The sequence below is a fragment of the Kogia breviceps genome, chromosome 6, assembly GCF_026419965.1.
Source record: "Kogia breviceps isolate mKogBre1 chromosome 6, mKogBre1 haplotype 1, whole genome shotgun sequence".
In the NCBI taxonomy this organism is placed as follows: Eukaryota; Metazoa; Chordata; class Mammalia; order Artiodactyla; family Physeteridae; genus Kogia; species Kogia breviceps.
Genome location: NC_081315.1, coordinates 102,673,482 through 102,687,335, shown reverse-complemented (window position 1 = coordinate 102,687,335; position 13,854 = coordinate 102,673,482).

The following is a 13,854-nucleotide window of genomic DNA, read 5'->3' as shown; positions in this document are numbered from 1 at the left end:
AAAGTTAAGACAAAACAGATTTTTACAACACACCATTATTTTATGTATGACTAAGTTAGAAAAAAAGTTACCCACTAACACAACATTGATTTCTAGACATGTCTTTATTTCAGTGATGTTAAAATGTGAAAAACAAAACCAAAGCTATGCCTTAGAATTGATGAAATGTATTATTGTCTCCTCAGCTTAAAACTCATGACCTTCAACCTCTTAGCAGAATCCATAGTGATTACAGCAGCCTGCAAAGCCCTCCTGTAATCTGCCATCTCCCCTCCCTGCCTTCTTACCTCTCTCCCCTTATCTCGTGCTACACTCACTCCTGCTCATATAGCTCCTGTCTCTCTGGTCATTCTGAACTTGCTGGGCTCAAAGACTCTGGACATACTCCTACCTTGGGACCTTTCAAATATCCTATTTCTTCTCCCAAATGTTGATTTTCTCCCTGCGAAATTACCTCATGGCTTACTCTCTCTCCTCTCTCAATCTTTACTCAACTCTCATCTTCTCAGTGAGACCTTTCCCAACCACCCTATTGAACTTGCTAACATCTGTTTCCTCTCCCACCTTCCTGATCTTCCTTCCTGTTTCCTTTCTCTCCATTGTACTTATTAGAATTTAAACTATGACAGAAAAATCCTACAGAATATCTCCCAATTAATATTTTCCCAGTGGAATACCTCTTGGTTATTAATACCTAGACTTCACAGAACATTATAAATGCAATATATTTTGACCAATGTTTAAAAAGAAAAAAATAATTATGCCCACAAGTCTAAACACAGCATTTTTAACAAAACAATGTGCATGAACAGTCTTGAGTTCTATTCCAAATACAATTGGTAGAACATAAACATTTTAAGAAGTGAGAGTTGAATGCCAACTAAGGAGACGCATGTCATGATACTACACAGCCAGGAGCCAGAAACCATTTGTTAACAACATCATCAACTTTTTGGTGAGCAAAAGCAGTGTTTTAAGTGTTTCACATCCCAATGTAAACATTTGTCATTAATATTTTAGGCATTTGACTGTATTTTAATTATATTGGGGGATAGTGGTTGAGTTTGGGGCTGTCAGCTTTGAGTGGGACCTGGAGCAGAAAAGGACATTATAGAATGTCCTGATCAAGAGACAACCAGCACTGCCATTGGATCCTATGGTCCTGCAGGCTCTGTAGTGTTAGAAGTGTCTATAGTGGGCAAGGGGGCAGTGTGGAGTCTATGGCAATCTCCAGTGGGAGAATTGCCACAAAAACTCCTGGGATTCTGGAGTAAGACTGTACCATCTATCACAGAAGTTTGCATGCTATTTGAGAAACAGCTTGTGGCGTGTTATTAGGCCCTGGTAGAAATGGATCATTTTACCATTAGGTACCAAGTGACCCTATAGCCAGAACCTCTCATCATGAGCTTGGTTCTGACATACCCACCAAGCCATGAAGTTGAACAAGTCCAGCTGCTGTCCATCATACAGTAGAAATGGCATATCTGGGATGATGGACTTATTAGAAGGACCAGAGGACATGTGGATGCTACAAGTCATCCTCCACAGTTGCACAAATGACCCCTCCCTGGCTTGCACATTTAAGGGAGTTTTGTAAGAACATTTGAAGGAAGAGGAATAAAAGTGAGTTTGGCTTATGAATGGGTTGGCTTGATAATGGGTGAAGCTGAAAATAGATGATAAATATGTTATAGCCCCATTCGGAGGTACCCCCGAGGACAGTGGATGGGGAGGGAAAATCTTCCCAGTGGGTGGAGCTGCCAGCAGGGTACCTACTCATCTACTTGATGTGGAAGGAGTAGTGGCCTGAGAGGAGACTGTGTACTGATTCCTGGGCAGTGGGAAGTGGCCTAACCCTCTGGTGGTGGGAGGTGGGGGTGGAAGACAAGACTCTTTGAGATAGATGCATGGAGATGGACATAGGAAGGTCAGCACAAATTGTGAAGATGTTTGTATCATCAGTTAATGCCTAACAGAAAGTATCTACTTAGCAAAGTCACTGAAAACTCACATAGACAATGTTACTCTACCAGTTAACAATTGGTCACTCAGAACCAGCATGATGGGCACATGATTGGAATGGCACAGAGGTAGAGATGGAGGCTAGGTATGGGTGCAACAGGATGGACAACCCACCACTAAGGCTGATCCAGCTCTTTCTGTCTCTGAGTGTCCAATTTTTCAGCAACAAAAATGAACATTGAGCCCAAACTCTTATATGGCACTTTTCTTCAAGGACACCATCTGGCCACTTGGTGCCAATGTGACACCCTCAGGCTCCTCCCATCTTCAAACAGTTATTCATCTATTTCAGGTATAGATTTGTTTTTCTTGCCTGTGTCTTAGCTATGACTGCTATCCAGGTACTTATAGAATGCCTGATCCATAGCTCAGGAATCACTTCCACACAGCACCCAACCAGGGGAACTTTACAGTGAAGGAGGTACAGGAATGGGCTCATGGCTATTGGGTCCGCTGGTCATATCACGTACTGAATCATCCAAAATCAGCTGCCCACCCCTAGAACTCTAGAACAGCCTTCTAGCTGTACAATTGAAGTACTAGTTCACAGGAAACGCTCCAAAAAGATAGGGTGCTATTCTTTAGGATTTATTATATCGATTAACTCAGAGACCTTTATACGGCACTGTGTTCATGCAAGAATAGGTACATGAACCAAGACGTGGAAGCAGAAATGGCTGCATTTACCATCATCTACAATGATACACTAGGGGATTTTGTCCTTACTGTCTCTTTAACTCTGAGCTCTGCTGGGTCTTTCTGAAATAGCCTTTTCCAAAAGTTAACATTTTGTAAGAAAGGATAACTAATCATTACCACCTAGTCTGTCGTAATCTGTGAATAGCACTTTCATGATCACAATAATGTAAACATATTTAATTATGTTGGGAAGTAGAGGGTAATAAAAATATGGGAGTGTATGTGAGTGAGAGCTCGTGTGTGTGTGTGTGTGTGTGTGTGTGTGTGTGTTGACTTCCACGGAGAAGTCAACAGGTTAGACCTAAAACTTAAAAAGCAAGTAATAGTGGTAAAATTATGATACGAAGGAGAAGGCAAATAAGAACATTCAGCTCAAAGAAATGGAAGTGATTGTTCCGAGGAAAGAAAAAATGAAGTAGAGTGAGATTACTCTTTGTTTTAAAAGAAGTTCTTAAATGCGTGTATGTCTATTTATGATTGAAAACAAAAAAGAACAAAAGAAAACCTGATTGCCTCTTGAGTAATATGAATACTTTAGGATGATTTTATTTCTTAATTTCTCACCCCACTTCCTCTTATAATATCATTTATCTTCTGGTTCATGTTTAACTTTAGATTTGTAATGATTTTACATTTTAGACATAGCAATATTTGTTTATTCTCTCTCCACTTCCTCCTCCCTCCCCCCCTTCCTTCTTTCCTTGTCTTTTTCCTAAATTTAATGTTCTCATTTTCCCCTTCTTTATTTTGTCTAGCTGGACTAAATCTTTGGAATTTTTAATAGTACATTCAGGAAAGGCAAATTCCAGAGACTGTATTATACAAGGCTATTATAGCATAAAAAGTACTATATTACAAGTAAGTGAGGATGATGTGCTTTGGTAATCGGTGTTAGATGAGTTGGAACTTATCTTCTGTGATGATAAAGGCACTGATGTTGAATATGTTTATGAACAATTAGAATAAAATAGATTCACAAAATATGAGTTGAAAAAGCAACATTTTAAATTCAAACACTATTTTCATAAAACATTACTTTACCTAGGAGTGTATAGCATATAACTTATTACAGGCATTTGTTTGAATATTTTAAACATATCCATAAAAATGTGGAATATCAAATTTGCCCAAAATTTACCTTTGGATATTCTCATTGAAGAAAATGTTCTCCGTCATTTTTTAGAGATAGATGGTATTGACTATTCAATCTACAAATGACCCAATAAGTTACAATCTTTACAGTACAGATGAATAAACAGAGGCTAGAAAGTTAAACATATACTCAGTGTCATACAGCTAGTAGAGGGGAGGTGAGATTTGAATCCAGTTCTAACTCGCACCCAAGACACTCTTATCTTACTGTCACCTATACCAAATCCTTTCTTTAGGGGACCCAGTGTTAAAATCTAGGGTTGGGAAAGTCTGGGCAGACACGTTCCGTGTACAGGAGAGTCCTAAGTTGAAGATTACAGTAGGGGTTCTGGGAGAGAAGGATAGAACTCTAAAGAGGTCATCACTCAAGTGAGGGGGGCATATGGTAAAATACAACAAATCTGTGGACAGAAGGTACTTACCTTGTCATTTTCTCATAAATGGTCTTTGCCATGGCTTTCACCTGTGTGACACCCCGTCCTTTCTGTAACTGCCTAGACGTCTCCTGTTTCTCCATTAAGGCCTTCTTAAGTTTCTGCTCTGCTGGAATGCCTTCTCTGACCTATCTCCTCCTTCCTCTGAGCCCCCTGGTGCACATCACAATATGATGCCATCATCATCTTCATCACCCAGTAACTTATATGATAATAATTTATTTGCATGTCTAGCTCCACCCTGGATTGTAAGATCCTTGAGAGCAGTGTTTATGTTCTTTAAAACCATTTCTCTTCTCAGCCTAGTGGAGTATCTGGAACAGATACTCTTCCCCATGTGTAATATCTCTGAGCCTAACATTTGCATGTAACCAATAGTAGAGCTGGGATTTGAACCTAGCTCTAGTTATTTCTTGAATGATTGAATGAATGATAAACATATTCCCTTGAAGATTTATGTGGGCATTGGGGTTTGGGACTATATTTGAAATAGTTTTTCTTGTTTTGATATTTTTTACCCTGGAGAAAAAAATTTGTGGTGTTTCACAGGATGGTAGATTATGTTTCAAAACTCAGGTGATCATTTAATGTATGACAACCTATCATCCTGTAGCTTATTTTTCCAGAGCTAGCTGTGTTTTATCATCTTGAATACTCAGACCTTACATAGAGAACACGAGGTTTGGGGCTGTTAGACTTGGGCCTGAAGGACGAGCAGCATATTGGCATGTCAGGGTTGGCAGGACTGCTCCTTCCCATCACCCACCCCCCACCATGAGACACGGAAATTTCTACTGTTCTTAATCTGCAAGTTCTTAAAATTACAGAGCCAATTTTCCTATTAGACCCTGTGACATAATTGAGTGAAAATGAAGTAATTGCATTCAACTGATAGCAGAAAATGAGCCCCAGCTGATGACTCTCTAGAGGTGTATGTCTGAATTGTCAGGGTGTCATGGTGCCACCAATTGTTCCTGGATCAATCAATCTGAAGGAGAAGACACAGGGTTTGCTTTGGAGACTTTTTTTCAGAAGAACTGATTGCTTAGATGTTTGAGAAGCAATGGTGGGAGAGTAAGCAGTTTTTCCTCCCAAGATGTGCTATGCTTCCCATGGGCAGTCATTTTTATTCATGTTATAGAAACACAACCACAGACTCTAAAACGTTTGTTCTAGGAATTTATTCAATTCTGCAACAAACCAATATTTCTACGCTCTCCTATAAAGACATCTCAAACGTGCTTTTTGTCCCTCACACCTAATTTATGCAAAGGATCTCTTGCCCTGGGGACTGCTCTGTTTTTTAACGAATTCACTTAGATGACAAGTAAATGTGGCAGGTGTTTCAGGAAGCACATATAGCAGCTCATCCAGGGATAGTTTAAAATTCTTTCACATGTATAATATCTCTGAGCCTAACATTTTTGTTGAAATGTGTAGATTTTGTTTCCTTTTTCATCTCTTTCCATCTGAAACATTATCTTCCTAAGTTATCTTGAACCTCATTGCTGGGCTGGGAGTAAAGAAAAATTTAGTTTGCTCTGCCAAAAAATGGCCATTTGACCCTGCATACATCACTGAGTAAGCTTCTCTGTGCCTCAGACTTTGAACCTGTAAAATAAGTTGGTGACAGTGGGGGAAGGGGGTTGGATGAGATGATTTCTCCATGGCCTCAAATACCACTTCTGTGCTTATGATTTACACATATGGATCCTCAGCCCAGTTTTTGAAGCATAGATGGACATCTTCGATCAAATATTCCACAAACACATCAAGACTGGCAGGCAAAACAGCCAAGAGTCTTTCCTGTTGTCCTCTGTGGTTGTGAATAATGCCACCAGTTACCCAGAAAGATACTTAGACTTCATCCACAGTGTTATACCTACATCACCTATCGCATATCAGTCTGTGTGATTTTGCCCTAAATTTCTCCTCACTCACAGCTCCTGTGTTAGATTGGTGGTGATGAACTTAGAGCAGGATCATTGTTTAATAAAGACAATATTTCATAATTCTTCTTGATATATTTCCTCTTTGAAATAGCTACAACTTTTTGCAGTTAAGACTAGATCATGAGATTGAAGTAAGATGTTAGAGGGAAATAACATAAGGAAACAGTGGCGAGAAAAGAGGGCATAGAAAGCTCTCTTCTGCCTTGGGTGTCAGCCAGGGAAAGGGGAACTGAATGGCTTTGGAGGAGCATTATTCTCCACTCATAATGACATAGCCTAGGGAAGTTTCAGAATTGCATTTAGCAAGACATCAGTGAATTCCGATGCATGGGAAGTAGTTTACATGCAACTAAAGAAGATATCTAGATGGAGTTAAGTGGACTCCCAAACAATTGGAGGACTGGGGTTGAGATGAGAAGGACAGAGGGGCAGGGACTTGGATTTAGAACTAGAAGCTATGGCACAGATGTCAACAGTAAGTAGAATATAAACACAATCAGGCAGGGATTTCTGCCTCTTTTGCTTATTACTGTATACTTCCAGAACCTAGAACACTGCCTGGTATACATTAGGTACCCCTAAATGTTTATTGATTAAATAGGTATGACGAGATACCTAAAACACCACCAAGATACCTAGACACCACCAAATGCACTTCTGTAGACATCATCACAGGATATCCAGAGACCAGGTAGGGTGAGGGGCATCTCTGGGAGATGGAAGAGGCATCTGACATCAACACATGGGTCGGGAGGTGAGGCCAGGTTGGTATGTAAATTGACCATTCCCATCTCAAAACTTAGTTCCTAAGTTAAGGGCAGGAGAAAAGGAAACAAATTGTGAGTTCTTTTGTGATTAAACTGATAAAAGAGATTTTAAAAGTGTAGCAGAGCATAAATTGTCCTACAATGACTAATTTAATTCCTTTTATTTCTTGAGACAACGTGAAGTCAGTTACAGAAAAGGGAGTTGTAAGTTATGTCTTGGACCTCACTGCGATTCCTATCATCTCCTGACTTCTCTCTGCTGCTGCTTTTGTTCCTTTGTAAAACCTCTTTAATGGCTCCACATATCATGGGAGAAAGTCGAGTTCAGAACCCAAATGGCTTCACTATGTATTCAATCTTACCTCTGTCCTTCTCTATCTCTTTTGCATTCTCTATTTCAAGGCCACAACATTAGGTATTTGCCCTAGGGGAGAGTGACTGCAAATAGCTGATCCAGTTAGGGGCACACTTTTCTGATTCACATTATTATGGGCTAGTGATAGGCAGCTCTCCATTGCCATCACCTACACACCAACTCTCTCTCTCTCTCTCTCTCCCCTTCCCTCCCCACTCCCCAACTCCTCTCCACACACACAAACCAAATCCCAAGTCATGTGGAACTATTCATAGTTTCCCCAAGTCCACAAGCCTTTAGTTATACTAGTTCTCTATCCACCCATCACCTCTTCACTCCTCCCTTCTACTTCAATGAACACATATACATTTTAAAAATTCCAACTAATGTGGAATTTTAGTACCTCCTCTCTGAATCTCTCCCTTTCCTGTGCCTGGTGGCAAAATTAAGTATTATTTGTTGTACAAATAATTAGCATTGTAATGTTATTTGGAGCCATGGATCATGTCTTACTCATCTTTGTATCTCTAGGACCTAGTACGATCTCTGGTCCATAATGGCACCAAATAATGGTTCTTCAGTGAATGTTCTCTGCAGTTTCTTCCAGCTCTAATGAGCTGAGATTAAAAGAGTAATGGAGGGTCTTCCCTGGTGGCGCAGTGGTTGAGAGTCCGCCTGCCGATGCAGGGGACACGGGTTCGTGCCTCGGTCCGGGAGGATCCCACGTGCCGCGGAGCGGCTGGGCCCGTGAGCCATGGCCGCTGAGCCTGTGCGTCTGGAGCCTGTGCTCTGCAATGGGAGAGGCCACAACAGTGAGAGGCCCGCGTACCGCAAAAAAAAAAAAAAAAGAGTAATGGATTTTACAACTAGAAACACAATTGGATTGAGTTCCTAAAGGAACATCTTAGACCTCAGATTTTACCTGATGTTGATGAAATTTCTCTTAGCGTTTTTTAGGCCTGAGGTAAATAAAATTAGTTCCAACGTTAAGATGTGATACAGTGGACAGCACATGACTAGATCTGAGTTTCGACTCTCATCTTGGCTACAACCTAGCTATGCAACTCTGGGAAAGTCACTGGATATTTTTGTCTTCAATTTCTTCTTTCATTTAAGGAAAAATAATATCTATCTTCAAGTGATGGTTTTAAGTAAAAAAAAAAAAAATGTGCTAATGTATGTGGCAGCTCTTTGGAGATTGTAAAGCAATATTCTTTCTCAGGATAATGCATTTGGGGAAGTTTTTTGTCCCCTTTTTACTCCTCCTTAAAATCAGAAGCAGGAAAACAAATCCTAGAATAGAAATTGAAGAGTATTGATTGGGAGAATAAAATAAGAAGCATTTTTATAATAACTAGTGCTGCAATCACTAAGATTGGCTCTCATTTCGTAATGAAATGCGATTCTGTGAAATAGTAGTTAGCTAAATGTCAAATGAAGGTTATTCCATTAAAATGCTGTTCTAGTTTAATCAAGCAAAGATAAGCTCAAGCCTTTACAGAGTACAGCTATAAGTGCTTTTTGTGTTCATGCAATTTTCTTTGGCTGGAAGAGTTTCCACTATTCTTTATTCAGCCTTCCTATAGTAAAACAACTTGGCTGGAAATCTCTGTGTTAATGAAATTTACACATTTCAATATATAATACATATTAAAGTAACTATAGTGCAATATGTGTGTGTTTATGTATGTGTCTGTGTGTAATTCTAATCTGTTATTTCAAAATGGGACTACGTATTAAGGATTAAAAACATATACAGTGTTTTGTCTTGATACTGAGCTAGGTGAAATACAATATGCTCTATTTTAAGAAGAACTAGCTTGAAAATCAGATAGCTGAATACTTGTCTTAGGTACTACACTTAAATGACTTTGGGCAAATAATTTAAACTTTTTGAGTTTCAGTTTGCCTCTCTATGAAATTAAAGTTACAATGTCTCAACCTTGTTATCACTTACTTGTAAGGTGAAAAATAATTAGATAAGTAAAAAAAAATTAAATTGAAATGTACAGTAATAGATGAAATAAAGGGTGTTATTATGAAGCCCAGACCATAGACTTTGGGGCATACATAGCACTGGGCTCATACTGTGTCTCTGCCAAGTATTAACTGGATGACCTTAGGCTGGTTACTTAGAACATTCAGTCTTCTGTAACCCTATCTATTAAATAGTGGGAAAGAGATTGGTCTTACAAAGTTGTGAAGAATCCATGGTGACATTTGTAAAAGACCTCACATATGATGGACATTAACATATTAGCAATCCCAGGACTCTCCCCTTCAATAGTGCCTGAGTCCAAACAAATTAAGCTTTGGAATTTTTCTGGAAAAACTAGTGGAACACATTCTTACTTATAGTGCCCATAACTTGTTTCTGATCATAGTTGTGGCAGTTCTTTTGATTTTTTGTTTTTTACAAAACAAGGTACCTGTGCTAGAACCTGGATAAATTGAGGACCATCTCTCCCACTCATTCCACCTTCTTTGGTCACATTGACTTGACAAATGAGTAAGTGGAGATGAGTCAAAGGCTCTTTTAAAGTCCCACACTAGTATACTTTGCCATCACATACTTTTATGAAAAATGAAGAAAAGGTTACTTTATTATTTCTTATTATTTTATTCTGTTTTATTTAGGAAGAATTTATGGCCTAGAAGAATCTAATAAAATAATGAACACAACAGAAAACATATTCATTGCTAATCCGTCACATCTTAGCTTTGTACTCCTTGTTGACAAGTACAGAGCGATGGCGTCACCAGCCGCGTAATGATAAATATCTTCATAAGGGTCCATTTCCTTTGTCTTTTCAGTGCATAAATAGAAAAACTGTTTTATGTCAACTCAGTGGAGTTAGTTCCATTTCTACCATATCTTTGTATTTTTTCTTGTTCTTTTTGCTCCTTTAAAGCTTCTATTTCTTGAATGTTTCATAATATATACATAAGTGCATATATAATATATCTATATATATGCATATATGTATATGCATACATGAAATACATATGTATATATACATACGTGTGTACATGCACATATATACACATCTGGATAGGTGCATCTACATGTACCTATATATCCTAAGAACCAGTGTCCAGTATAATTCAGTATAACTCTCTTTTCAGTATAATTCAGAGCCTCACACACTATTCTAGAATTTTAGAATTGGCGGGTGGCATTATTGGTAGCTGGCATTATTTTCTCTTTCATAAATACTCCTTTTCAGAATTTCCTCTAAAATAAGCCACCAGTACATGTGAGTTATTCCTAGCCACCATGGCAAATGACTTTGTTAATGGCAAGCCATGGAATTTCCTTCTTAATTTCTAAGAGTTAGAGGGTCTCTGTTTAACTTCACTTCAGAGTTCAGAGGGAGAAATCGGGGCACTGGACACTCTCAGGGGTGTAGCCAAGGCACAATGTGCTTAATACCAGAGTCCAATCCAGTGTTGCCAACAGCAATCACTTTTTCCTTTTAAAGCTTTTTGTGTAATTTTGTTCATGGTAGAAATTAAGAATATTTTCTACAATGAAAATATTTGCAGACAATATGGATATTGTAATCAATTCTTGTCCTAAATGTCATAAAACACAAGCTTTAGAAGAAAGATTAGCTTATGAATTATGTGAGCCTGTGACCATCTCTTCATCCATCAAACCAGCCATCCAATAATACTGATCATTTACCTTGAGTACAGATCTATGCCAGGCTTGAGAATGAACATAGTGATGAAGACATAATCCATGCTCTGAAAGCGTTTACAGTTTCCTGGAGGCTAAAAGACAACAGCAGAACAAGCTGTCACTGAGGGTAATGTACAGTAAGTGTCTTGAGAGAGGTGTAGTAAATTGCCATTGGAGTATGAAGAAGGAAATGCTACTTCTAGCTGGGGCTCCATCTGAAGTGGGCAGGATGCCTTGAATCCAACAGTAAATGAGGAAGATAGTTAATTCTGAGAACAAACTGGATAATCATACAGAGATAGGGAAAACATTGAAGAGTGAGGAATGTTGGAAGGTTTCATGCATGAAGGAGGTAGTGAGAGGTAAAGCTAGAGAACTGTATGGAATTTGATCTTGAGGGGTATTGAATGTCAGGGCATAGCGTTTGATTATGATCCATTGAGGGGGTCATGTTTCATGCTTAGTGGCTTGGGGAGGAAAATGAGTCCATGAAAACCAATCTCCAGAGGGGAAAAGTGTCATTTTATGAGATAAGAGAGTGGGAATTTTAAATAAAACGTGGCAAACAAAGACTTTGAATAAGATTGGTATGATGAAAACACACACATACACAGACATTGGAGTAAGTGACTAGAATGTGACATTTGAGAATAAAGTTAATTAGAGTAATTGTGGTGGAAGCCAGGTTGAATTCAGTCAGGTTGTAAGAAATAGACTAAATGTTGTAGATGCAGATATCTTGATAAACATTTTGAGAAATTTGCCAGTGTCTACCATGGTGCCTACCACATTGCAAGCCCTCAGTCAACATTTGTGGACTAAATCAGTGAAAGATACATAAATCTTGATAAACCACACATTTTCTCTCAGTGGAATTAGCTATAGCTGCACTTATCACATACGTAGAACCAGCCATCTGGTTCCTCATGGAAAACACAAATAGGCACGTCTGACAATTTGAAAGTGTATATCTAAGTTTGAAAATATTTACAGAAATTATAGAAATTTAATATGGTGAGGATGAAAGAGTCAGACTACCTGAGTTTTAATATTCCCTCTACCGTAAGCAAGTCCTTTAGCCTCTCTGTGCCTCAGTTTCCTCCATAGAATGGAGGTAATAAAGCTGGTAATTCTTAGCTGTGTAATGAGAAATAGGCATTAATACATGTAAAATGCTTAGAAGAGGCTCTGATACATGGCACTTATGGTATTAATGTTTGGCCATTATCATTATTGTTATTTTAAGAATGTACTTTTTAGAATTTGAATGGCCCCTTGAATTCCACTTCAAAATGTACGAGCTATGTTCATATACAATATCTTAATTTATTCCTTCATCCCAATTTCATTCCTTCCATGCGATCAGTGAGGAAACTTAGGATCAGTCAGTTAATTGACCTGCCTAAGATGGAATTGAGTCTCGAAACTAGATCTTTTAGTGATGGCCATTAATTCCTAAAAGGTCATTGTGTACCAGGCATTGTTTTAAGAACTTTGTCAAAATAATCTCATTTAATCATTATTAAGCAAGAGTAGGAACCAGAGGATCAGAGAGGTTCAATGCCTTACTGAAAGCTACATAGCTAGTAAGCTACTAGCCACATAACTAGTAAGTCATGAGGGAGAATTTAAGTCAGGTCCTATGTCTTCAAAGCCTGTACGCTTAGTTATCAAACCAGAAGTGTCCTAATGTGAAGTGAGGAGAAGAGAGGGATCACTTGGTCAAGGGGAAGAAAGGCATCTCTAAGTATGTTCAGTGGACTAAGTCTTCTCAGCCTCCCTAGGATCTCGGTTCAGCATCCCTGCTGAGCACAGATGCTTTTCTGAGTTCTGGCATGCCAGAGCTAAGTTTTTCCTCCACCTTCACTTCTGAGGCCCATCTCTTTGACTCCCCTGGCCCAGCTCTGCCTGGGCTCTGAGTAAACAACCACAGCCATAAACCTTTCAAGTAGGTGCAGAGACGAGCTGTTTTTCATCAGGTCATTGTAGGCAGCCTGGGCTGCCAACTTCCCATCAAAGCCTCATAAACTCTTTTACGAGGCCCGTAAAATGCTGCCTACTCCTGTTAGGGGAGAGGAGGATAGCCATCAGAACCAAATCATGCTGGTTTCAATTGCTTCATTTCCATACATAAGACTCCTTGGAAAACCAAAGGCAGGCCACAGTCAGATAATAAAGTGGTCCTTGTGTTCCTGTGGTGTTTCTTTACCAGGCCTCCCAGGCCCTGGGATGCATAGAAGTGTTTGATTACCATGGAGAGCAATTCTGGGTGGTGGAGTCAGCAGCAAGTATTGCAGGGAATCGTGTCTCCCATTCAGAGCTGGAGAAGTGTTGGCTGCCGGGTAGGTTCTTCTTTCTCTGCATGCACGTTCGGAGAGAATGCTTCCTGACAATATCTCATGGCTTTTCCACTGCAGTTGGACATGGAATCTGCCCCTATTTGTATGTATGTTCCTGGCATGGACTGCGGTTGCCCAAAAGAAAAGATAACCGCCTTGTTAATTAGGTTCATGGAGCTGCCCAGCTTCCAAGGTTTTCTTATCCTCATGCCCACATAATGCTTCATCTTCTTTGCTTTGTCACAGAGAAACAGGCAATTCTGAAGTCAGGAATGGGAATATGGTCAGAAGGCAATTTGCAGGTAATCCACTTCTCTAGTTAGTAGGTGTTTCATCCCACTCTACTGTAAGTTCCCTCAGGGACAGGTGCTACTTCTATGTTTTATTGACAAGTGTCTACTCTTGTGCCTGGTATATATACAGAGAGTGCAAAACTGTTCAATAAA